This window comes from Rhinoraja longicauda, chromosome 27 (assembly GCF_053455715.1).
Source record: "Rhinoraja longicauda isolate Sanriku21f chromosome 27, sRhiLon1.1, whole genome shotgun sequence".
Taxonomy (NCBI): domain Eukaryota; kingdom Metazoa; phylum Chordata; class Chondrichthyes; order Rajiformes; family Arhynchobatidae; genus Rhinoraja; species Rhinoraja longicauda.
In genome coordinates this window covers 9,693,499-9,717,974 of record NC_135979.1, presented here as the reverse complement: position 1 = coordinate 9,717,974, position 24,476 = coordinate 9,693,499, and the positions used below count along the sequence as shown (strand labels likewise).

General features: G+C 47.3%; 1 long non-coding RNA gene across 3 annotated transcripts in view; it reads right to left on the bottom strand.

Annotated features, from left to right (window-relative positions):
- Positions 1-1,978: 1,978 nt before the first annotated feature.
- The window catches only part of LOC144606945 (uncharacterized), a 164,139-nt gene continuing 141,641 nt past the window's right edge, over positions 1,979-24,476 (bottom strand). For all 3 annotated transcript variants that reach the window (XR_013549013.1, XR_013549015.1, XR_013549014.1), the window contains one exon: positions 1,979-3,397. This is a non-coding gene — a long non-coding RNA (uncharacterized LOC144606945). The remainder of the gene's footprint in view (positions 3,398-24,476) is intronic.

Below are 24,476 nucleotides of genomic sequence, written 5' to 3'. Positions count from 1 at the left end.
AAGTAATTGTAAAAGCTCCCATTGTTGCTTAATTCACACTCAATCCAACAGTATTGTTGCTGTAAATGGGCCATAAATAATACTCCCACTAATGATTTTTTTACACTTACTATTTCTAATTTCCACGCAAGTTGTTTCTGCATATTGAGTTTTCTAAGCCATGATGGAGTGGGCCGCTGGAGGCCCTGCAGCAGCCTGGGGGTCAATTAGATCGGGCACCGTTCCAAATGGCCCAGCACCCGGCCTCTATGTGGCCTCCTGCGATGCAGACAAAACCGCCAGGCCAGGCCGACCCCTGCAACACTGACCCAATGCCGCTGCCAAGACAACGGGCCCTTAAGGCCAAGTTTACCCCATATGTTTTTAACAACTTTGAACTTGAAGGATACAAAATGGTGCCGGAAATGTGGCGGCGCTTGTGTGCTGCCTCAGTGTAATCTTCTACTCTTTACACTCTTGTACTTAAGTATGATTGTACTGATGCATATTAAGATTTTAATTGAACTGTATGCACAAAAAAGGAATTTCACTGTGCACGTGACAAAAAGCATCATTGAACAGTTGAATCATTCCTCACAACCGCAGTTAACATTAACAGAGCGATCTACTTCCTTTCTCTTTTGCTTGTCCCCACGAAACATTGATGCCCTGGAATATTTAGCTCCCCAAAATGCTAAGGTGAAACCATGCCCCTGTAATGAGGGGCAGCACGGTGGCGCAGCGGTAGAGTTGCTGCCTTATAGTGCTGTCAATACCTTCGACCTTGTTATGAATAGTTACAATAAGATTTGCATATTACTGTATACTTGATGTCTAATGTTGTAGGAGGCCAGTGTTATTATGCTTTAGTAGTACACTTACCTCAAACACTTTCTGTGGTATCAAGTTCCACATTCCCACTGAGAGATTTCTCTTGGATTGCTATTTGGTTCAAGAGCAGTGATTGTGTATTTATGGCTCCTAGTTTTCAGCATCACGCAAGTGGAAATATTCCCTCTTCCTCGCTCGATTGAGCAAACTATTGCAGTGCAAGCAGGGTCTCGGCCTGAAACGTCACCCATTCCTTCTCTCCGGAGATGCTGCCTGTCCCGCTGAGTTACTCCAGCATTTTGCGTCGATCTTCGATTGCAGTACAAGGGGGCTACTTTGCAAGACACAGGCCACAGACAACTTGTGTTACTTCAACTGTAGTCAGCCCTGAATACAGGCTGGAATGTCACACAATGTGGAGTGCGTCAGAAGGGTGAAGAGCACATGAGGTAAATGAACGTCAATTGGGAGGGAGGAAGGGAACCTAGTGGAGGAGGTGAAATCTGCTGAGCGATCACTGTTGTTAAAGACCATATGGACCATACCAACAACTGGAGAGCAGTCCTGGGCTACTACCTACCTCATTGAAGACCCTCGGGCTATCTTCAATCGAACGTTACTGCACTTTATCTTGCACTAAACATGATTCTCTTTATCATATATCTGTACACTGTGGACGGCTCGATTGGAATCATGTATTGTCTCTTCGCTGATTGGTTAGCAGTGCAACAAAAACCTTTTCGCCCTACCTCGGTACATGTGACAATAAACGAAACTAAACTATATTACACTTGGGGCGGCACATTGGCACAGCGGTAGAGTTGCTGCCTTACCACGCCAGAGACCCAGGTTCGATCCTGACTATGGGTGCTGCTTGTATGAAATTTGCATGTTCTCCCTGTGTCCGCGTGGGATTTCTCCGGGTGCTCCGTGTTTCCTCCCACACTCCAAAGACGTACAGGTTTGCAGGTTAATTGGCTTTGGTAAAAATTGGAAATCGTCCCTGGTGTGTAGGATAGTGCTAGTGTACGGGGTGATCGCTGTTCGATGAGGACTCACAGGGCCGAAGAGTCTGTTTTCACGCTGTACCTGTAAAGTCCAAAGTGTAAAGAATTAAAAGAAAAGAAACTAAGAAACAGGTTGGAAGACAAATTCTTTAATTTAAGGCAAAGGTCACTCCCACCATTGTTCGGCCATTCCATTATGTATAGACACAGAGTTATTATGTAACCAATGAAACTGAAAACCCTAATACAAAAAATGAATAAACCTTCTGGTTACATATAGGAACTAATAGCAACTGAGCTGATATTACCAATTTCACACCAAATCTTTACAGTCAGGCAGCAACACAACTGCCTTCAAGTCAATTAGTCTCGATGGTTGAAATGAAAGGACTCACATTGTTCGGGGATCCCTGCAGTTGAAATGAAGGGAGAGCAAAGGGCTGAGAGGTCCCAAGCAATGATATTTCTCTGAAATCTGGGACCTAAGTCAACCCACAGATCAGTCTCTGAAACATAGAGATCTTAGACAATCCAAAGGTGAACTTTCCAAGAGAGTAGGTGAACTCAGCCATTGCACAGGTCCTCTTGCTGTGGGACTGAGAGACCACACACAATGCACAGATTTCTCCCTGAGTGATTGAGAGACTTGTGATACCAGATAATGTACAGATTTGTCTCTGTGCCTGGGTGACGGAGATACCCCACTCAATGTACACATCACTTTCTGAGGAACAGAGGGATCTCAATCGCTGGACTGTTCTCATTCTGAGGGACTGTGAGATCTCAATCAATGCTGTGATCTCGAGCTGGCAGACAGAGAGACCCCCAACCAATGGACTAATCTTTCTCTGACGTAGCTACAAGCAAAGGAATCCAAGTGTAGATAAATCCCTGAAAAACAGGCAACTGAGAGATCCCACTCGGTATATATTTACCATCCTGATGGAGGAGCAATGTTTTATTAATAGTCTTGCTCAAAAATTGCGAAAGCTTCGAACTTTACGCCAAATTGCATCACTTTTTATGTCGCACTTTGATGCAAGTATATGCATCAAATTAGCATGGTGCCAAATTGTTGAAATTACAGGGGTACTAATCCAGAGATTCGACTCGCAATAAGGTATGTTGCCAAATTAAACCAAACAATAGATCGAGCCCAGACAGTAACTATAAAATATGTTGGCCTATCTAGTTTACTCGAGGGCAGTATTACCCCTCACTGATTTAGCCTGAAGGTAATTCCATTCCCTTAGTAACACGGCTGATTCATAATACTCTCACCTGCACCAAGGTTTAACAGTAAATATTTGCTTTGCGATTGATACATCTGTCTCAGGAACATAGGAAATAAAGATATATTTGAAGAAAGAACGATGTGTTGCATTTACTTGGTGTTTACTCCAGAGCGTTTGTTGAAGGGAGATGCATCTTCTCTGATGCCTGCAGCTCCCTGGAGCTGGTACCTGCATTTGGCTGAGCCATCACATCCAGTGGGGTCGAGGCACCGGTGATACTTGTCCTCGCTGTGGAAGGAATCGTTCAATTCACGGATTTTGATGAATCTCGTTGGCGGACAATTCCTAAAATTAAACCAAAGTACGAAAATACCGACGTAAGAGAAGAAGGGTCTCGAACCTGAAACACCACCCATCCGTGCTCTCCGCAGCCGCCATCTGACTGGCTGAGTCTAGGTTAGAGATACAGCGTAAACAGGCCCCTTCGGCCCACCGTGTCCGCGCCGACCAGCGATCCCCACACACTGACACTATCCTACACACACCACAGACAATTCACATTTTTATCATGCCAATTAGACAATAAACCTGTACGTCTTTGGAGTGTTAGAGGAAACCGGAGCACCTGGAGAAAACCCATGTCGGTCACGGGGAGAACGTACAAACTCCATACAGATAGCACCCGTAATCGGGATCGAACCCGGGTCTCTGATGCTGTAAGGCAGCAACTCTACCGCTGCGCCATCTTGCCACCTGGTGTTACTCCAGCACTTTGTGTCCTTTTAAGAAAATATCAATGGCATAAGTATCTGATGTCAGAATTGCACTCAGGTCTCCAGTCTTTTGTTTTATTTTGCACTAATATTGTATTATTTTCATTTACTGAACTTTTTTTTTGTTTGTTTCTTATGTTATCTATCTTTACAGACCTGCTATGGGCGGCACGGTGGCGCAGCGGTAGAGTTGCTGCCTTACAGCGAATGCAGCGCCGGAGACTCAGGTTCGATCCTGACTACGGGCGCCGTCTGTACAGAGTTTGAACGTTCTCCCCGTGACCTGCGTGGGTTTTCTCCGAGATCTTCGGTTTCCTCCCACACTCCAAAGACGTACAGGTATGTAGGTTAATTGACTGGGCAAATGTAAGAATTGTCCCTAGTGTGTGTAGGATAGTGTTAATGTGCGGGGATCGCTGGGCGGCGCGGACTCGGTGGGCCGAAGGGCCTGTTTCCGCGTTGTATCTCTAAATCTAAAAATAAATCTAAATCTATGCTGCTGCAAGTAAGAATCTCTCCATATGCCATAGGTTGCTGGGAGACCTGACAGAAGTATATAAAATTAGGAAATGCATATTGAGGGTCGGCAGTTAGATCCTTTTACCCAGGATGTAAAAATCAAATACTAGAGGGCATAGCTTTCAGGTGAGAGGGGCAAGGTTTAAAGGAGATGAGCGAGGGAACTTTTTACATAGAACATGGTGAGTGTCTAGAATGTGCTACCAGGGTTGGTGGTTGAGGCAAATATTATACAACAGTGACATTTATTGAATAGGCATATGGATAAGCAAAGAATGGAGGGATAGATTATGTCTGAGGAACAGTCTCGACCCAAAACCTCACCCATTCCTTCTCTCCAGAGACACTGCCTGGCCCGCTGAGTTACTCCAGCTTTTTGTGCCTATCTTTGATTATGCACAGGTAGTTAAGAGATGGTCTTGGCATCATATTCGGTATGGATATTGTGGACTAAAGGGCCTGTTCTTGTGCTGCACTGTTCCAGTGCGGCACGGTGGCGCAGCGGTACAGTTGCTGCCTTACAGCGAATGCAGCACCGGAGACTCAGGTTCGATCCTGGCTACGGGCGCCGTCTGTACGGAGTTTGTACGTTCTCCCCGTGACCTGCGTGGGTTTTCTCCGAGATCTTCGGTTTCCTCCCACACTCCAAAGACGTACAGGTATGTAGGTTAATTGACTGGGTAAATGTAAAAATTGCCCCTAGTGGGTGTAGGATAGTGTAAATGTGCGGGGATCGCTGGGCAGCGCGGACTCGGTGGGCCGAAGGGCCTGTTTCTGCGTTGTATCTCTAAATCTAAATCTAAATCTCATTGTTCTATTTCAGTACATATGACAATTAAACACTCTTGACTCTCAAGTCAAGTCAAGTCAAATTTATTTATAAAAGCACATTTAAAAACAACCCACGTTGACCAAAGTGCTGTACATCAGAGCAGGTACTAAAAACACAATAAGAAACAGACATCACAACACACAGGCACAAAAAAACCCCCAGTTCAAATGGAGCAGCACAAAATAAAATCAGAAGGCTTCAAAACGCTAAAGAATAGAAGTATGTTTTGAGCCTGGACTTAAAAGAGCCGATGGAGTCGGCAGATCTGATAGGGAGGGGGATGCTGTTCCACAGTCTAGGAGCTGCAACCGCAAAAGCGCGGTCACCCCTGAGCTTAAGCCTAGACCGTGGGATAGTCAGTAGCCCCAGGTCAGCTGACCTCAGTTACCTGGAGGTAGAGTAAGGGGTTAGAAAGTTTTTGATATAGAGCTTTATATACAAACGTGAGAATCTTCAAATCGATTCTGAACCGTACTGGCAGCCAGTGAAGAGAGGCCAGAATGGGGGTAATATGGTCCCTCTTTCGGGTACCTGGATGGAGGCTTGCTGTGGCATTCTGGACCAATTGCAGGCGGGACACTCTCTTGACTATAGAGTCGACATGCTTATGCTTTTGAGATTTGAGAGCAACAGAAAAATATGTTGGATGAGGTTTTACTGACTGGCACATTTCACTGGACGCACTAGTTGGCAAAGAGCGAATAATATCGCCTTAAAGGGTTACCAGTGTCTGATGAGACTGCAGTCGACACTGCCACCTGCTGGTATCTCTGAAGCAATTACAGGCTCTACAACTCCAGGCAGCACTGAGTCTGCTTGGGTCTGCACAGCATAGGGTCTACGTTTTTCCGTGGATCCATGTGCCGTCTGTGTGGGTCTGTGTGTCTCTTTGACTCTCTTGATCTGTGTGTGTCTTCGTTCCCATATTTCAGGGGCCATCTCTCAATGAAAGTAAACGTCAATTCAGGTTCACCTTTTCTTATTTAAAAAATAACAACAACAGCAAGTTGCATTTGTATAGTCCATTTTTGAATGCAAAATTCCACAGGGTTGTTATGAAAATATTGGGACAGCTATTCCAAAGCTTGGGCAATGGAGATGTCTTTGAGCAATATTTTGAAGGAGGAGAGGGAGAGAGGTTATGGGTTTAGATGCAGTTAAAGGCAAAGCTGCCACAAGCGAAGCAATCAGGATTGAAGATTATCAGGAGGCTGGAACTGGGGAAACAAACACACAACTCAGGGTCAGAGTGTTTTATCGTCCTCTGCCCTAGGCAGAACAATGGAACTCTTACTTGCAGCCACACAACAGAATATGTAAACATAGTACTCTGTAAAGAATACAATAAACAAGAAAAAAAGTTCAGTATATATATATATATATAAATACTGGAGTAATTCAGCAGGTCAGCAGCATCTCAGGAGAGAATCTCTCCTGAGATGCTGCCTGACCTGCTGAGTTACTCCAGCATTTTGTGAATAAATACCTTCGATTTGTACCAGCATCTGCAGTTATTTTCTTACACTATATATATAAATATATACACACACTCTGTATTTACAATATATACATATGCTATTATGCATACACTGTATGCTGTATATACTGTGTGTACATGTAGTGTTTATACTGTATAATATATATATATATATATTACAATAATGACTGTATATATATATATAGGACATATGTATACGGACATATGATAAGTTGTGTAGGAAAATAACTGCAGATGCTGGTACAAGTCGAAGGTGTCACAAAATGCTGGAGTAACTCAGCGGGTCAGGCAGCATCTCAGGAGAGACGGAATGGGTGACTTTTCGGGTCGAGACCCTTCTTCAGTCTGAAGAAGGGTCTGGACCCGAAACGTCACCCATTCCTTCTCTCCTGAGATGCTGCCTGACCCGCTGAGTTACTCCAGCATTTTGCGATACCTTGGACATATGACAATATATACATGTAGTAGATACAGTATATGGTATATAGTATATGTGCAGTATATACACACCACACATGCATACACATAAATACAAACCCAATAATAGTGCAAAAACACAAATGCATTCAAGTCTACGTCGTTCTGAGTTTATTTGGAGGCTGTAGTGTTTAGTAGCCTGATGGCTGTCGGGTGAAGTTACAGAAATGGGCGAGAAGTGAAAACACGAATGAGAATGAAACAATGGAGATGTTTCTTAATGTGGAACCAGCGCAGGTCATCGGGGACTGGAGATGAGGGGGGAGGGACAAAGACTGCCTGATGCTTGGCTGAAGGAAATGGTGGGCAATAGGACATGGTTCATAGCTGATAACAAATGATGTCACTCCTGAAACGCTCTCAGACCCCTCCACACTCACCAATGTCCCGAATGGGTTCCAAGTGGGCGCTGGTGTGTCACCAAAAAGCAGAACCTCCATCATCCCCTGCACAGTGGGAGGATTTGGTGGAGAGAATGATAGTGTCTGGCCCTGCCCTGAAGCAGCGAACATAAGCAGCAGACAGCGGTGACCTGAAATCAGAGATCTTCCTTCCCTCACCCCCCACCCCCCCCACCCCCCCCCCCCCCCCCACCTTGCCCTACTTGTTCCTTGTCTTTGGCCATGGCTCCAGTGACTTGCTGTTATCATCAAAAGGGTCTTTGTTCGCAGGAAGGAGGGAAAATGACCAACAGAGTGATCTCCTACGGAGATTCTGAATCAACGTTCCCCCTCTCCATACACCAGAGCCTCTGCCTCGCTGCGCCACAGTGCAATTACGATCCACTTTGAACAGAAAAGGGAAGGAAAGAGAAAGTATTTTTTTTAAAAGAGCAATTTGTTCTAATTAAATCTCGTCACAGAGCCGATGGCTGAATGCAGAGATTGCAGTCAGGCATAGAGCTTGCAGCCTGCTGACAATGCTGCTGTTATTGCCCTTGCTCTCTGACACAGATCTCCCCAGCATGGAGGTAGACACAAAATGCGGCATCTCTGGAGAGAAGGAAGAGGTGATGTTTCAGCTTGAGAACCTTCTTCTTTTAGTAACACCAGGACATCTGAGAGGTCCTCGTCCTTTAGGGAATGGGGGTTCCAAACTTCTATCATAGATGAAGCCCCCACATGTGTCTCTTCTGTTCCCCGTAGCTCCGCTCTTTCATCCCCTCTACCCAGTCACAACAGGGACCGAGTCCCCCTCGTCCTCACCTTTCACCCCATCAGCCGTCGCCGCATGCAGCAGCAGCACATAATCCTCCGACATTTTCGCCACCTGAAAACAGGGGGTCCCACCACAAGCCACATCTTCCCCTTTCATCTCCACCCCTTTCGCTTTCCACAGAGACTGTTCCCTCCGCAACTCTCCGGTTACATTTTAGTTCCGTTCGTTTAGTTCAGTTTTTATTGGCACATGTACTGGGGGGGGGGGGGGGGGGCACAGTGAGAAGCTTTTGTTGCCGGCTATCCAGTCAGCGGACAGACAATCCGTGATTACAATCGAGCCATTTACAGCGGTAGGTACAGTGCTAACAGCTGGGAACAAACTGTCCCTGAATCTGGAAGCGTGCGTTTTCACACTTCTGTACCTTTTGCCTGATGGGAGAGGGGAGAAGAGGGAACGGCCAGGGTGCGACTCGTCCTTGATTATGCTGCTGGCCTTGCCGAGGCAGCGTGGGGTATAAATGCAGTCCACGGAAGGGAGGTTGGTTTGTGTGACGGTCTGGTCCGCTTCCACAATTCGCTGCAATTTCTTGCGGTCTTGGACGAAGATGTTCCCAAACAAAGTTTCTTCTCCTCTCCCCAGCATGGCTGTCTTTCATCACTCAGCACAGATTAACGGGAGTACTTGCCTCAATGGCAACCAGGCAATTGCTGCCACCAACCAGTGTCCCTCAGGATGCCAATGATGGGGATGTCCCCCGCAACAGAACCCCTGCTGTGTGACTATTCACTCTCAGCCTCCAGGTGAAGCCACTGTCGTCTCTCTCTCTCCAGCCAGCTTCTCACCTCAATCCGCCACCCATGAACAATGTGATGGGGAGCAAATTCTGCAACAGCTAACAGGAGAGGGTTGTAATGGCAGACCCAAGAGAGAGAAAACAATGACACAAAATGCTGGAGTAACTTAGTGGGTCAGGCAGCATCTCAGGACAAAATGGTCTCCAGAGATGTTGCCTGACCCATTGAGTCAGTCGCTCTCATCATTGTTTGAGATACATCCCACAACGGTGCTATTGAGGGCGTGCAGCGTAGGTTTACTAGATTAATTCCCGGAATGGCGGGACTGTCATATGTTGAATGACGGGAGCGACTAGGCTTGTATACACTGGAATTTAGAAGGATGAGAGGAGATCTTATCGAAACGTATAAGATTATTAAGGGGTTGGACACGTTAGAAGCAGGAAACATGTTCCCAATGTTGGGGGAGTCCAGAACCAGGGGCCACAGTTTAAGAATAAGGGGTAGGCCATTTAGAACTGAGATGAGGAAAAACTTTTTCAGTTAGAGAGCTGTGAATCTGTGGAATTCACTGCCTCAGAAGGCACTGGAGGCCAATTCTCTGAATGCATTCAAGAGAGAGCTAGATAGAGCTCTTAAGGATAGCGGAGTCAGGGGGTATGGGGAGAAGGCAGGAACGGGGTACTGATTGAGAATGATCAGCCATGATCACATTGAATGGCGGTGCTGGCTCGAAGGGCCGAATGGCCTCCTCCTGCACCTATTGTCTATTGTCTATTGTGGTACCACTTTGTCATTGATATCATTAGGGCGGCATGTTGACGCAGCGGTAGAGCTACTGCCTTACAGCGCCAGAGACCCGGGTTCGATCCTGATGACGCGCGTTGTCTGTACGGAGTTTGTACGTTCTCCCCGTGACCTGCGTGGGTTTTCTCTGAGATCTTCGGTTTCCTCCCACACTCCAAAGACGTACAGGTCTGCGGGTTAATTGGCCTGCAAAATTGTCTCTTGTGTGTGCGGGATAGTATTAGTGCGCGGGGATCGCTGGTCGGTGCCGAAGGGCCTGTTTCCGCGATTTATCTCTAAAATTAAAAACTGAATTTGCCAATGTATAAATGGAATTAAAATAGAATATGGCTGCATAGATGCGGTTTATAGGAAGTTTAGTAGTGAGTCTGAGGGATCACCTTTGCAGGACATCTTAGGGGAGTCCAGAACCAAGGGCCACAGTTTAAGAATAAGGGGTAGGCCATTTAAAACTGAGATGAGGAAAAACCTTTTCAGTTAGAGAGTTGTGAATCTGTGGAATTCTCTGCCTCAGAAGGCAGTGGAGGCCAATTCTCTGAATGCATTCAAGAAAGAGCTAGATAAAGCTCTTAAGGATAGTGGAGTCAGGGGGTATGGGGAGAAGGCAGGAATGGGGTACTGATTGAGAATGATCAGCCATGATCACATTGAATGGCGGTGCTGGCTCGTAGGACCGAATGGCCTCCTCCTGCACCTATTGTCTATTGTCTATTGACATCCAATGATGGGAATTTTCATGGAGGTTGTTCTGTGGCCTATCCTATTAAATCTTCCCCGTCACCTTACACCTATGTCCTCTGGTTCTCGATTTCCCCACTCCGGGCAAGAGACTTGCAGGGCATTTTTTTTCCAAGATTCCCTGAGCCTCGCCCACATTCAATCAAGCCTCAAATTAAATGGTAATGAAACCTCTTGGAAAACATGCAGCCCAGAATCAGTGTGCTATTAGTGCACCTGGATCATGGAGTAACAAGGCGCTCCGGAATAACACTGCTAAAAACAAGCTCCGCTGAAAGCAACAGCTGTGCTCGGACAATGCCAGTAATTACTGTACTGTGGGGCCCGCTGTAATTATGGAGTTGATTAAAGCCTGCAAGTCACACGACTGCAAGGGTGGCAGCTCTTAAAGGCATGGCAACACTACCACCCGCCATCTCTCTCACACACAACTCCCCCCCCCCCCCCCCCCCCACCCCGACACAAACCAACAATCCATCGTTCTGATGAAGGAGACGGGGCAGTGCAAGCAGCCAACACAACAGACAATAGGTGCAGGAGTAGGCCACTCGGCCCTTCGAGCCAGCACCGTGGCTGGTCATGCACAATCAGTACCCCAAGGAAGACACCCAAGGAAGACTTGCTTGCCCGATCTTGTGATAGTAACCGTGGGATCGTTTACAGCTACCTCATCTGAAAGGTGGTACCTCCAGCACCGGAAGGAATCCTCTCAGAGTGCCATCCTGTATTTTGTCCATAAGCCTCTGGAGTGAGACTTGAACCTGCAGCCATCTAACCCAACAGTAACATTGCAACCTACGAAACAGTGCTGATGCCAGTAAAATTGGCACGGCACACAGAACAGGCATGCATCAGGTGAGGTGCATCAGGTGAGGATCAGTCCAGCTAATGTCTAAGATTATGCAGTTAAACAAAAATTCCTTCATAACATTGATGGAACCAACCTTCTTAATATTTCTTTTTTTTGGATATGGCTGTCATTGGAATGGTCGACATTTATCAGTCACTTTGCTAGGACATTTCCAAGATGAGTTAACAGACAACACATTAATGAAGTTACATAGGGTGGCACGGTGGTGCAGCGGTAGAGTTGCCGCCCGACAGCGCCATAGACCCGGGTTCACTCCTGACTGCGGGTGCTGTCTGTAGGGTGTTTACATGTTCTCCCCGTGACCACCTGGGGTTTCCCCGGGTGCTCCAGTTTCTTCCCACACTCCAAAGACGTACAGGTTTGTAGGTTAATTGGCTTCGGTAAAAATTGTAAATTGTTCCTAGTGTGTAGTGTGTGCTGGTCAGCACAGACTCGATGGGCCGAAGGGCCTGTTTCCACACTGCATCTCCAAACCAAACTAAACCAAACTAAACCAAACTAAACCAAACTAAACCAAGGCAGACTGAAGAATGTTACCAGTTTTACATCCTTAAAGGATATCAATGAGCCTGGTCAAGTTCCAGAACTTTCCACCTGTTCATGATCATCATTACCTTTACTGGCTCCTCAATTGCAAATTAATTATCGGAATTTAAGCTCCCTAACTGGTGGGAATTTCAACTCATCTTTCCAGATCATTAGATACTGAGTCACTGGTCAAATAACATAATCACACTGCCACTTCAGGAAGAATCTCCGAAGGGCAAGATTTTGTTGGGAGGATGTGTGTTGGAGATTGTTTTTATTGTTTCAGTCAGATAACTGTGACTCTGGAAGGTTCCATGGAGGATATCTGGAGGGTTCCATGACTCTATGATTTACAAAAGATAGACGCAAAAAGCTGGAGTAACTCAGCGGGACAGGCAGCATCTCTGGAGAGAAGGAATGAGTAACGTTTCGGCTCGAGACACTTCTTCGGATTTACAAAGATGAACAAAGTTCCCTTCCACCTGATTTCAAATTGGTCCAGAAATGCCAACTCCTGAAACACTGGCATCAAAATATCTGGGGTTATAGTTGGAATACGGGATCCTTTCTGGGATTTTAGTTTAGTTTAGAGATACAGTGCGGAATCAGGCCCTTCGGCCCACCGAGTCCGCGCCGACCAGCGATCCACGCACATTAACACTACCCTAGACACTAGGGGTAATTTACATTTATACCAAGCCAATTAATCTACAAACCTGTACATCTTTGGAGTGTGGGAGAAAATGGAAGATCTCGGAGAAAGCTCACGCAGGTCATGGGGAGAACGTACAATCTCCTTACAGACAGCTCCCGTAGTCAGGATCGAACCCGGGTCTCTGGTGCTGTAAGGTAGCAACTCTACTGCTGCGCTACTGGGATGTCTGGAATAGAGGTTGATACATGAATGGCACTCTTTCCCTTAACATCTGAAGTTAGAGGATTTGTACCACATTTCATAATTTGGATTAAAGGCTGCTTGCGTGGATTAAGGGGGGCGTTGCATTGTTAGAAGTAACAATTTCAAAGGAGGTGTTAACCTGAGATGGTGTGGGTGGCATCGTGACACGGAAACAAAGCTTCTACCTCATAACTCCAGTGACTCAAGTCAGTCTGGTGCTGTCTGTGTACATTCCTCCTACATCTTCCTCATTGGTGCAGCAGTAGAGTTGCAGCCTTACAGCGCCAGAGACCTGCGTTTGATCCTGACTACGAGTGCTATCTGTACGGAGTTTGTACGTTCTCCTCGTGACTGCGTGGGTTTTCCCCGGGTGCTACGGTTTCCTCCCACAGTCCAAAGACGTACAGGTGTGTAGGTTAATTGGTTTCAGTAAAACTTGTAAATTGTCCCTGGAGTGTCGGAGAATGTTAGTGTATGGAGATTGCTGGTCGGCGCGGAGTCGGTGGTCCACGCTTTATGTCTAACCTGACCGAACCTAATCCCAAAGACGCGCAGGTGGGTAGGATTATTATTCAGTCTAAAGTGCCCCTCGGGTAGATGGGTGGTGGAATGAATGGGAATGTGGGGCGAACATGTTACAGGGAAAAGTAGTGGAGGGAATGAGATTGCTCTGCCAACCGGTATAGACTTAATGCGTGGCTTCCTTCTTCATCGTAGGGAAATATAAAGGAGCTCATCATATGGACATTGAAGGGGTTGTGGCACCAATCAGCAAAGCAGGAATGGTGTTCCCACCAAAGCCCAGACCCATATTTACCACAACTCATGACATCAACATTGATTTTCTGGTCATCGTCATATTTTCCTTGTGGGCTCTTGCTGTGTGCACATTGGTGGCTGTATTCAAAGGGTCATAAAGTCATACAGCACGGAAACAGGCCCATCGGCCCCATTTGCCCATGCTAATCCATGAAGCGCCATCTATGCTGGTCCCACCTGCCCGTGTTGCCCCGTATCCCTCTAAACCTTTCTTATCCATGTACCTTTCCAAATGTCTTTTAAGTGTTGTTATAGCACCTGCCCAACTACGTTCTCTGGAAGCTCGTTCCATATCCCCACCACATTCTGTGTGAAAAAAAATCCCCTCGGGTTCCATTTTTAGCTTATAGTTTAGTTTAGAGATACAGTGCAGAAACAGGCCCACCGTGTCTACACCGGCCAGCGATCCCTGCTAACGATTGCTACCTTACACACACGAGGGACAATTTACAAAAGCACCAAGCCAATTTATTTTTTTTAACTATAAAATGCAAAATACAGAGCAGGCTACTTAAACCTGAGGTTGGTGGGAGAGGGTGAATTCAAAATGGGTCTCATCCTCACCATTTGTTGCAAATACCCTTGCCAGCAGGTGTCACTAGTCAGTGCAGATAAACCATCTCAGCTTTGGTCGTGAGATGTTGTGGATGAGCACGTGCAGAATAAAAGGACGTACCTTTGGAAAGGAGAGGAGATGGAATTTTTTTAGTCAGAGGATAGTGAATGTGTGGACTTCATTGCCACAGACGGCTGTGGAGGCCGAGTCAATTGATATTTTTAAGGCGGATATTGACAGCTTCTTGATTAGTACGGGTGTCAGGGGTTACGGGGCGAATGCAGGAGAATGGGGTTGGGATAGATCAGCCATAATTGAATGGCGGAGTAGACTTGACGGGCCACATGGCCTAATTCTGCTCCTAGAAATTATGAACTATGAACTTGTGTAGGGACCAGCTATGTGGACCCCACCCCAGATAGTGCCAGCCCCACTCCATTCCCAACCCTCCTGGGCCGGTTCCGTGACTTGAAAATGACCACACGGCATCCTCTGATACTACACTCCACCACTCCCATTTCCCTGATCTCTTTCCAATCCATTTAATGCCAACAAAACGCAAACCGAACTTATTGACTGCATCTGAAAAGCCAGTATGAAAATGAAGTAAACGGTGCACAGGATCGGTGGTCCGTGATGTGTTTCATTCCCCTCTCCCACGTTGAGGGTGCTGCCTGTACGCTGGGCCTCGATATTGTAAGGTGACAGATCAGGGGTGGGAGAAGAGGGTGTGGGATGGAGATTGGAGTGGGTGAGGGGAAGGAGGCGGGGTAGGGCTAATAATGAAGCCATTTACTGGCGATGGACATGGGTACAAAGAGCTTCTAGAATTTTCTCTAATGTCTTTCAAAGAGGGTAAAGAAATCAGTGAATGACAAATGAAGGCCAAGGCTACAAGTTTCATGGATATAAAAAAACAGACTGGAATGTAAATTTGAAATAAACATCATTCCCGGGGGGTAACAGGTAAGATAAAAGGGTGCCATTTATCGATTACTATTTTATTTCATACCTTTATTCGTGTATACAGAAAATGGAATTGGGACTCATCTTTCTTTATTCATTTTTCCACCAGTTTAATTCGTTCTCTCACCATGCGTCTCACCAAAACTCAAGTTTTGTCTTCAAATGTTAACTCATGAAGTGTGGTCGGCACGGTGGCGCAGCGGTAGAGCTGCTGCCTTACAGCGCCAGAGACCCGGGTTCGATCCTGCCTAAGGGTGCAGTCTGTACGGAGTTTGTACACTCTCCCTGTGAACGTGTGGGTTTTCTCCGGGTGCTCCAGTTTCCTCCCACGCCCCAAAGACGTACAGGTTTGTAGGTTCATTTCACCCATTCCTTCTCTCCCGAGATGCTGCCTGACCTGCTGAGCATTTTGTGAATCTTGACCCAGGTTTGTAGGTTAATTGGCTTCGGTAAGAAAATTGTAAATTGTCCCTAGTGCGTGTAGGATGGTGTTAGTGTATGGGGTGCTCGCTGGAAGGCATGGACTCGGTGGGCTGAAGGGCCTGCTTCTGCGCTGTGTATCTCTCTAAAGACTGGAGTCAAACATTTTGGGCAGAAGGGCTCGTTTCTGCATTGCACTGTTCTATGTTCTATGTTTTAAAAGTAGGGAATGCATCCTGAATATAATACTACAGTAGTTGCCGCTAAGGGATAAACTTTGATTCGGCTAAAGTTAACCCCTCGATCCAGATATTCGTCCCTGATCAGTACAGCTGACGTGTTCCACCGTCGCAACAGTATCTTGCATTTCACGGTCATCGTTCAGTACCAAAGTTCCAATACGGAACGTAGAACAGTACAACATAAGAACGGGACCTTCGGCCCACAATGGCTATGCCGAACATGATACCTCGACCATCTCTTTTCTACCTGTGCATAAGTCATAGCCCTCTAATCCCTGCATATCCATATGTCTATCCAAAAGCCTCATTACGCCACTATTATATCTGCCTTGCTGCCTATTCCTAATGGATCCTGTAATGATGACAATTAGGACCTAATCAAAAGGACACAAAGTGCTGGAATAACTCAGTGGGTCAGGCAGCATCTCTGGAGAACATTGATAGGTGACGTTTGGGTTCAGAACCCTTCTTCAGACTGAACGAAAAGGGGGGGGTGGGGGGGGGAGTTAGAACAAACCTGGAAGAGAGGAGAGGCATGACAAAGCTTGGAGAAGCGGAAATCATAGAGGGGGGGGGGCACTGAGAGAGAGTCTCACAGTACTGTACTCAGAGAGAGGAGGAGAATTTCTTCAAAGTAGGCATATCTTGTGGAGATCTCACAGTAGAGCAGTCAAAATGTAGCGAACGAGGAACTACTGCAGATGCCGGTTCATATAAAAGGACACAAAATGGTGGAGTGACTCAGCAGGTCAGGCAGAATCTCTGGTGAACATGGACAGGTGACGTTTCAGGTCGGAACCCTATTCACTTTGGTGGATTAATTGTCCCATAGAGCTTGATAATAGACCAGTAACATAATCTTAATCATCATAATCATAATTGTAATTTATTAGCCGGGTATGTTTTGCAACACACGAGGAATTTAGTTTGCCACACAGTCATACCAAAAAAGCTACAAGCCACACAACTACATAAAAATTGACGTAAGCATCCACCGCAGCGGCTCCTCCACATTCCCCACTGTGATGGAAGGCAGTGAAGTCTTATCTTCTTTCCTCTTTTCCTCCCGCAGTTGTGGGAGTCGAACCATCTGCAGCCGGTGATTGAGCTCCCGCATCAGGGTGGTTGAAACTCCTGCGGCTTGGAGTTCCCGAAATCGGTCTCTAACCAGGGACCACGAGCTCCACAATGTTAAAGTCCGCAGCTACCGCAGTTTGGAGCACCAAAGGCTGCCCCCAGGCAAAGGGATCGCCCGCTCCGAGATGTTAAAGACCGCAGGCTCAATAGACAATAGACAATAGACAATAGGTGCAGGAGGAGGCCATTCAGCCCTTCGAGCCAGCATCGCCATTCAATGTGATCATGGCTGAACATTCTCAATCAGTACCCCGATCCTGCCTTCTCCCCATACCCCCTGACTCCGCTATCCTTAAGAGCTCTATCCAGCTCTCTCTTGAATGCATTCAGAGAATTGGCCTCCACTGCCTTCTGAGGCAGAGAATTCCACAGATTCACAACTCTCTGACTGAAAAAGTTTTTCCTCATCTCAGTTCTGAATGGCCTACCCCTTATTCTTAAACTGCGGCCCCTTGTTCTGGACTCCCCCAACATTGGGAACATGTTTCCTGCCTCTAACGTGTCCAACCCCTTAATAATCTTATACGTTTCGATAAGATCTCCTCTCATCCTTCTAAAAGAAGAGCTCCGCGGTTTTGGAGCTCTAGAAGTCCCAAACAAGAGGCCGCCAACTCCACTACGTTAGGCCGCAGTGCAGGCGGAGATACGACACGGAAAAAGTCGCTTCTCCGTCTAGCCAAGATCTAACCAAGATATGGCATGAGGTGAATAAAATGTATCTATTTTTCTGTTCTGTCCCTCTAGAAATGAACACCAGTACTTGCACGTCTTTTGTTTTTGCGATACTGACCGCGCTCACGTTTTACACATTACATTGTGAACTTGGAAGTATTAAGAAAGACTTCTAAATACTGTGGGGGTTTTTTTTTTCTTCCCCCCGCAAGATAAAATATGGCTAAGAGTGGGCCATAAGATTAAAGGGCAGTTGATCAATCGGACTTGCAGGCAGCAAAAAACTAGGGGGCCATAAATAAAAGATAAATCTAATTTTGAATTCAGCAGAGAGTAGTTAGAACATGGATCTCTCTACCACACGGAGTAATCAAGGCAAAGGGCATGTCTGCATTTAAGGGGAAGCTGGGTTTATTATCTGGAGGAAAGTTAGATGAAGAGGGATGGGTGACGACCTGAAGCATAAAAGCCAGCACAGACCAGCTGTGCCAAATTGCTTATTTGTGTTCAGTACATCCTATCCAATATAATGTATCTCTTTGAGGATATCACCAGCAAAGCTCGGTACAGATTTGGATGGTTCTTCAGAGTATATCAATATGTAACATGGAACTTAAAGTGTTGATGTAGTGGTGTACCTTTCATATGATGATGGGTGACAAACCAAGTAATTTTGTTAGGACAGCATCTGTGATAACATAGTGCATTATAGAACCAGATTTATCGCTTTATGTTTCTGTGCTTGCCATTACGTGTTGTAGCAAAACAAAATACGACTGAATGATGTGGAACACATTTTGGAATGAAAGTTTGAATGCGATTTTTTTTTTTTTTTTTGTGAGTTTGAGTGAGGAAGTGGTGTAGATTTACACCAGAGGATCTGAGTGAACAGCAGGGATCGCCAAACTAACAAAAGAAGCAAATTCATCATTCAGGCAGCAACCAGGCCGAATCTTCCCCCGAATCTTCCTAACGGCAGAGGCTGACTAGCAGTCTGTCCGTCTTTTTTTTGTTGAGTGTCGGTGTTGGGATGATTTTTATATATATTTTTTTGGTTGTGTATGTGTGGGAGGGGGTGGTGGTGTGTGGGGGGTGGGTGTGGGTGGGTGGGTGTGGGGAACTTTTCTCTTCCTCACGGCGCGGGGTGCGGCTCGGCTGCGGGGCCTAACATCCCCCGGTGCGGCTCGGCCGCTGGACTTTACATCCCGGTGCGGCTCGGCCGCTGGACTTTACATCCCGGTGCGGCTTGGCCGCTGGACTTACATCGCCCGGTGCAGCTCGGCTGCGGGGCTTAACACCGCCCGGTGCAACTCGGCTGCGGGACTTTACATCGCCCGGTGCAGCTCGGCTGCGGGGCTTAACACCGCCCGGTGCAGCTCGGCTGCGGGGCTTAACATCGCCCGGTGCAGCTCGGCTGCGGGGCTTAACATCGCCCGGTGCAGCTCGGCTGCGGGGCTTAACACCGCCCGGTGCAACTCGGCTGCGGGACTTAACACCGCCCGGTGCGGCTCGGCTGCGGGACTTTTCACCGCTGGTGCGGCTCGGCTGCGGGACTTAGCTGCGCAAGGCTTGGTCGCGGGCCTTTCATCGCCCGGTTCGGCCGCGAGACGTTTCAGCGCCCGGTGCGGGGACTGTGCGGGTCGGTTGGGGACGAGCTGTCTGTCCGTGGGCGTGGGGAAGAGAGGGGAAGTTTTGTTGCCTCCATCACAGTGAGGGGGTGTTTGGAGTCACTGTGATGGACGTTTGTGTTGGGGCTATGTGTCTTGTGTTCTTTTTTTTTTCTATGACTGCTATGTAGTTTCGTTCGGTACTTCGGTACCGAACGACAAATAAAGCTCTGTTATGTTATACCTGTTATTGTGTCCACACAACAGCTGGTTCCATTTAGCACACATGGGCACTACATGAACCTGGCATTGAAAGCTAACGGAACCTGACGTGAAGATAGACACAAAAATGCTGGAGTAACTCAGCGGGTCGGGCAGCATCTCTGGAGAAAAGGCATAGGTGACATTTCGGCGATCGCTTCGCTGAACACCTGCGCTCGGTCCGCATTAACCAAACTGATCTCCCGGTGGCCGAGCACTTCAACTCCCCCTCCCATTCCCAGTCTGACCTTTCTGTCATGGGCCTCCTCCAGTGCCATAGTGAGGCCCACCGGAAATTGGATGAACAGCACCTCATATTTCGCCTGGGCAGCTTGCAGCCCAGTGGTATGAACATCGACTTCTCCAACTTTAGATAGTTCCTCTGTCCCTCCCTTCCCCTCCTCCTTCCCAGATCTCCCTCTATCTTCCTGTCTCCACCTATATCCTTCCTTTGTCCCTCCCCCCTGACATCAGTCTGAAGAAGGGTCTCGACCCGAAAAACGTCACCCATTCCTTCTCTCCCGAGATGCTGTCCGACCTGCTGAGTTACTCCAGCATTTTGTGAATAAATCGATTTGTACCAGCATCTGCAGTTATTTTCTTATACTATATATATAGGCATAGGTGACATTTCAGGTCGAGACCCTTCTTCAGACTCAGAGTCAGGGGAAAGGGAAAAGAGGCATGTATATGTATGGTGATATGGAGAGATATCGAACAAATGATTGAACGATATGCGAAAAGTAACAATGTTTTGCTGCACAGGGAATCTCATTAAACAACCAATCTGGAGAAAGCTTTCAACTGCTGAAGTTATTCCTGCAAGGCAGCTATCGATTGGGAGGTGCAAACTCTAACCAATACATACCTCTCTGAGATTAAATATAGGCCATTATGTAGACATTCCTCTGGAAAACACTGTGATATGGGGGCTTCACATATCACATGTTGGGGCTCACGTTGTCGACCTCCCCGTGGTGAGCCCTGTCAACTGACCTCAGTCAGGTGAACGACAACAAACAGAAACAGCAGAAGCAGAAGCAGCTTCATAACTTCTGCTGCCTCAAACACAAGAAGGAAGATATCACATGCGTTATGTGGTTTTATTTTGCAGAACTTTGCATACTAAGGGAACGATAAAGGCCCACAGCATTTTGTACTTTAATATACATAATAAAAGAGCAGAAGTGATGATAAATCTCGACAAGACCCAGGTTGGTCCGCAATTTTGGACATGCTGTGGTAGGAATATAAAATAGGAAGATAATCTAATACACATGGGCAGCACAGTGGCACAGCTGGAAGAACCGCTGCTTCACAGCGCCAGAGACGCAGGCTCAATCTTGAACTTGGGTGCTGTCTGTGTGGAGTTTGCATGTTTTCCCTGTGCCCGACTGGGTTTCAATAGACAATAGACAATAGGTGCAGGAGGAGGCCATTCAGCCCTTCGAGCCAGCACCACCATTCAATGTGATCATGGCTGATCATTCTCAATCAGTACCCCGTTCCTGCCTTCTCCCCATACCCCCTGACTCCGCTATCCTTAAGAGCTCTATCTAGCTCTCTCTTGAATGCATTCAGAGAATTGGCCTCCACTGCCTTCTGAGGCAGAGAATTCCACAGATTCACAACTCTCTGACTGAAAAAGTTTTTCCTCATCTCCGTTCTAAATGGCCTACCCCTTATTCTTAAACTGTGGCCCCTTGTTCTGGACTCCCCCAACAATGTTTCCTCCCACATTCCAAAGATGTGCGGCTTTGTAGGTTAATCGACCTTTGTAGGTTAATTGCCCTTAGTGTGTCGGCAGTGGATGGGCAAGTGGGATAACCTAGAACTAGTGTGAATAGTGATTGATGGTCGGCATTGACTGGGTGGGCCGAATGCCTGCTTCCATGCGTGGTATCTCTAAACTAAACTCATGGTGCTTACTTGGCCATCCAGTGAAATTATGTCAGATCTGTGTCCTAATTGCTTTTATCTCAATGGCTTCATATTCCCTCATGACAAGGTAACATGCCGGTTACTGGACCAGCAACCAGAGGTCTGGATCGTTGATCCAGAGACATGAGTTTGGTTCCCACCAGGCATCTGGGAATTTAAATCCAAGTAATTAAATAAGTCAGTGATTTTATTGAAAATCTAACCTCTGTAACGGGGTGCATGAAATAACCGGATTACTATCTGGGAGAAAACCGCCCATTTTCTGCATGTATACCCCTTTATATGTGACTTCGAGCCACCAATATAGTTGGCATTTATCTGCCTTCTCACTTCAGGGGCGATTAAGAATGGCATGAAGTGCCAGCACTGTCAGCAACATTCATATCCTTACAACAAATACATCCGGAAGTGGCGGCGCCTAACGGCAGCGGCTCACTAGCAGTCTGTTCGTCTTTTTTCCTTTTTTTTTTGTTGTGTGTCGGTGTTGGGATGGTTTTTATATATTTTTTTGGTTGTGTATGTGTGGGAGGGGGTGGTGGTGTGGGGGGGGGGGGGAACTTTTCTCTTCCTCACGGCGCGGGGTGCGGCTCGGCTGCGGGGCCTAACATCGCCCGGTGCAGCTTGGCCGCTGGACTTAACAGTGCCCGGTGCGGCTCGGCCGCTGGACTTTACATCGCCCGGTGCAGCTTGGCCGCTGGACTTAACAGTGCCCGGTGCGGCTCGGCCGCTGGACTTTACATCGCCCGGTGCGGCTTGGCCGCTGGACTTAACAGTGCCCGGTGCGGCTCGGCCGCGGGACTTAACATCGCCCGGTGCGGCTCGGCCGCGGGACTTTACATCGCTGGTGCGGCTCGACTGCGGGACTTAACATCGCCCGGTGCAGCTCGGCTGCGGGACTTAACACCGCCCGGTGCGGCTCGGCTGCGGGTCTTTTCATCGCTGGTGCGGCTCGACTGCGGGACTTAACATCGCCCGGTGCGGCTCGACCACGGGACTTAACATCGCCCGGTGCGGCTCGGCCACGGGACTTAACATCGCTGGTGCGGCTCGACCACGGGACTTTACATCGCCCGGTGCGGCTCGGCCACTGGACTTAGCTGCGCAAGGCTTGGTCGCGTGCCTTTCATTGCCCGGTTCGGCCGCGGGACGTTTCAGCGCCCGGTGCGGGGACTGTGCGGGTCGGTCGGGGACGAGCTGTCTGTCCGTGGGCGTGGGGAAGAGAGTGGAAGTTTTGTTGCCTCCATCACAGTGAGGGGGTGTTTGGAGTCACTGTGATGGACGTTTGTGTTGGGGTTATGTGTTTTGTGTTCTTTTTTTCTATGACTGCTATGTAGTTTCGTTCGGTACTTCGGTGCCGAACGACAAATAAAGCTCTGTTATGAAACATATTCTCAGTCCCAGAATGAAACCTAACGATCGCGGTGGCATCTGCTGCTTTTCATTGCTCGTGAGTTCCAAACTTCTATGATCTTTTATTTGTTTGAAATGGAATAAACTTGATTCATTTTTGAGTTAATACTCAGAATAGAATAAACTGCATTTTTGATGTTTAGTTTAGTTTAGTTTGGAGATACAGCATGGAAAATCCGACTTCGATCCACCGAGTCCACGCCAACCATCGTTGACCAATTACATTACTAATTACCCTGAGAAAATTAACATGGACCTTCTAATAGAACTGGGATAATCTGCACAGCAGCACAGTGGTAGAACTGCTGCCTTACAGTACCACAGACCCGGGTTCGATCCTGACCTCTGTGTGGAGTTTGCACGTTTCCCCTGAGACCACATGTGCTCCGGTTTTCTCTTTCATGTCAATGACATGCAGGGTCGTAGGCTAATTGGCCCTCTATAAACTATCCTCAGAATGTAGAAAGTAGATAACATAGAACTAGTGTGAACAGGCGATCGATGGTCATTGCGGACTCAATGGGCCGAACGGCCTGTTTCCATGCAGTATCTCTAAACTAAAGTAACCTGTACGATAAAGCCACAGCACTGTGAGGAGAGAATTCCAGGGATCCAGAGACAATGAAGGAACAGCTGATATAACTAGAAGATAGACACAATATGCTGGAGGAACTCAGCGGGACAGGCAGCATCACTGGATAGGAGGAATGAGTGACGTTTTGGGTCGAGACCCTTCTTCATTAACTACATTGTGGTGAAAGTGTGGCGGAGTTCCCATGTACCTTTTGATCTGTATCTTTTGGTGGTAGAGGCTACTGGTTTGGAGCTGCTGCCAAAGAAGCCTTTACGAGTAGTTGCGATGCCTTCAGCATGCTGCACACACTGCATGCACATGGCATAGATGGTGATAGAGTGGTTGTTTAAAGGAGTGTATGGACAGCCATTAAGCAGATAGTGAGCTCCGATATCGCTGAGCCCAAGCTAAGTCGCAAGTATTTCATCACACTCCTGGCTTGTGTCGACTAAGAAAGGATTTGGATCGTGAAAAGTTGGTTCCCAATCACATTAATGCTGCTGCTAGGAAAGCTCTAATTCCTCAGAAGGCTGCGGAAAATACAACATGTCTCTAATGACTTAAGGATTTACTACAGATTCCCTATGGAAATCATCATATCCAAATACTTTGCTGCTTGGTATGGTCACCGCTCTGCCTATGACCGGGTAGAGCCTACGACCGACCAGATAGAGACATGACCAGTTAGATAGAGCTCTTAATGATAGCGGAGTCAGGGTGTATGGGGAGAGGGCAGGAACGGGGTACTGATTGCGAATGATCAGCCATGATCACATTGAATGGCGGTGCTGGCTCGAAGGGCCAAATGGCCTACTCCTGCTCCTATTGTCTATTGTCTATTGACCACAAGAAATTGCAGAGTTGTGAACGCAGTCAATCCATCATGTAAAGCAGCCTCACTACCCCCACCTGCAATTGACACC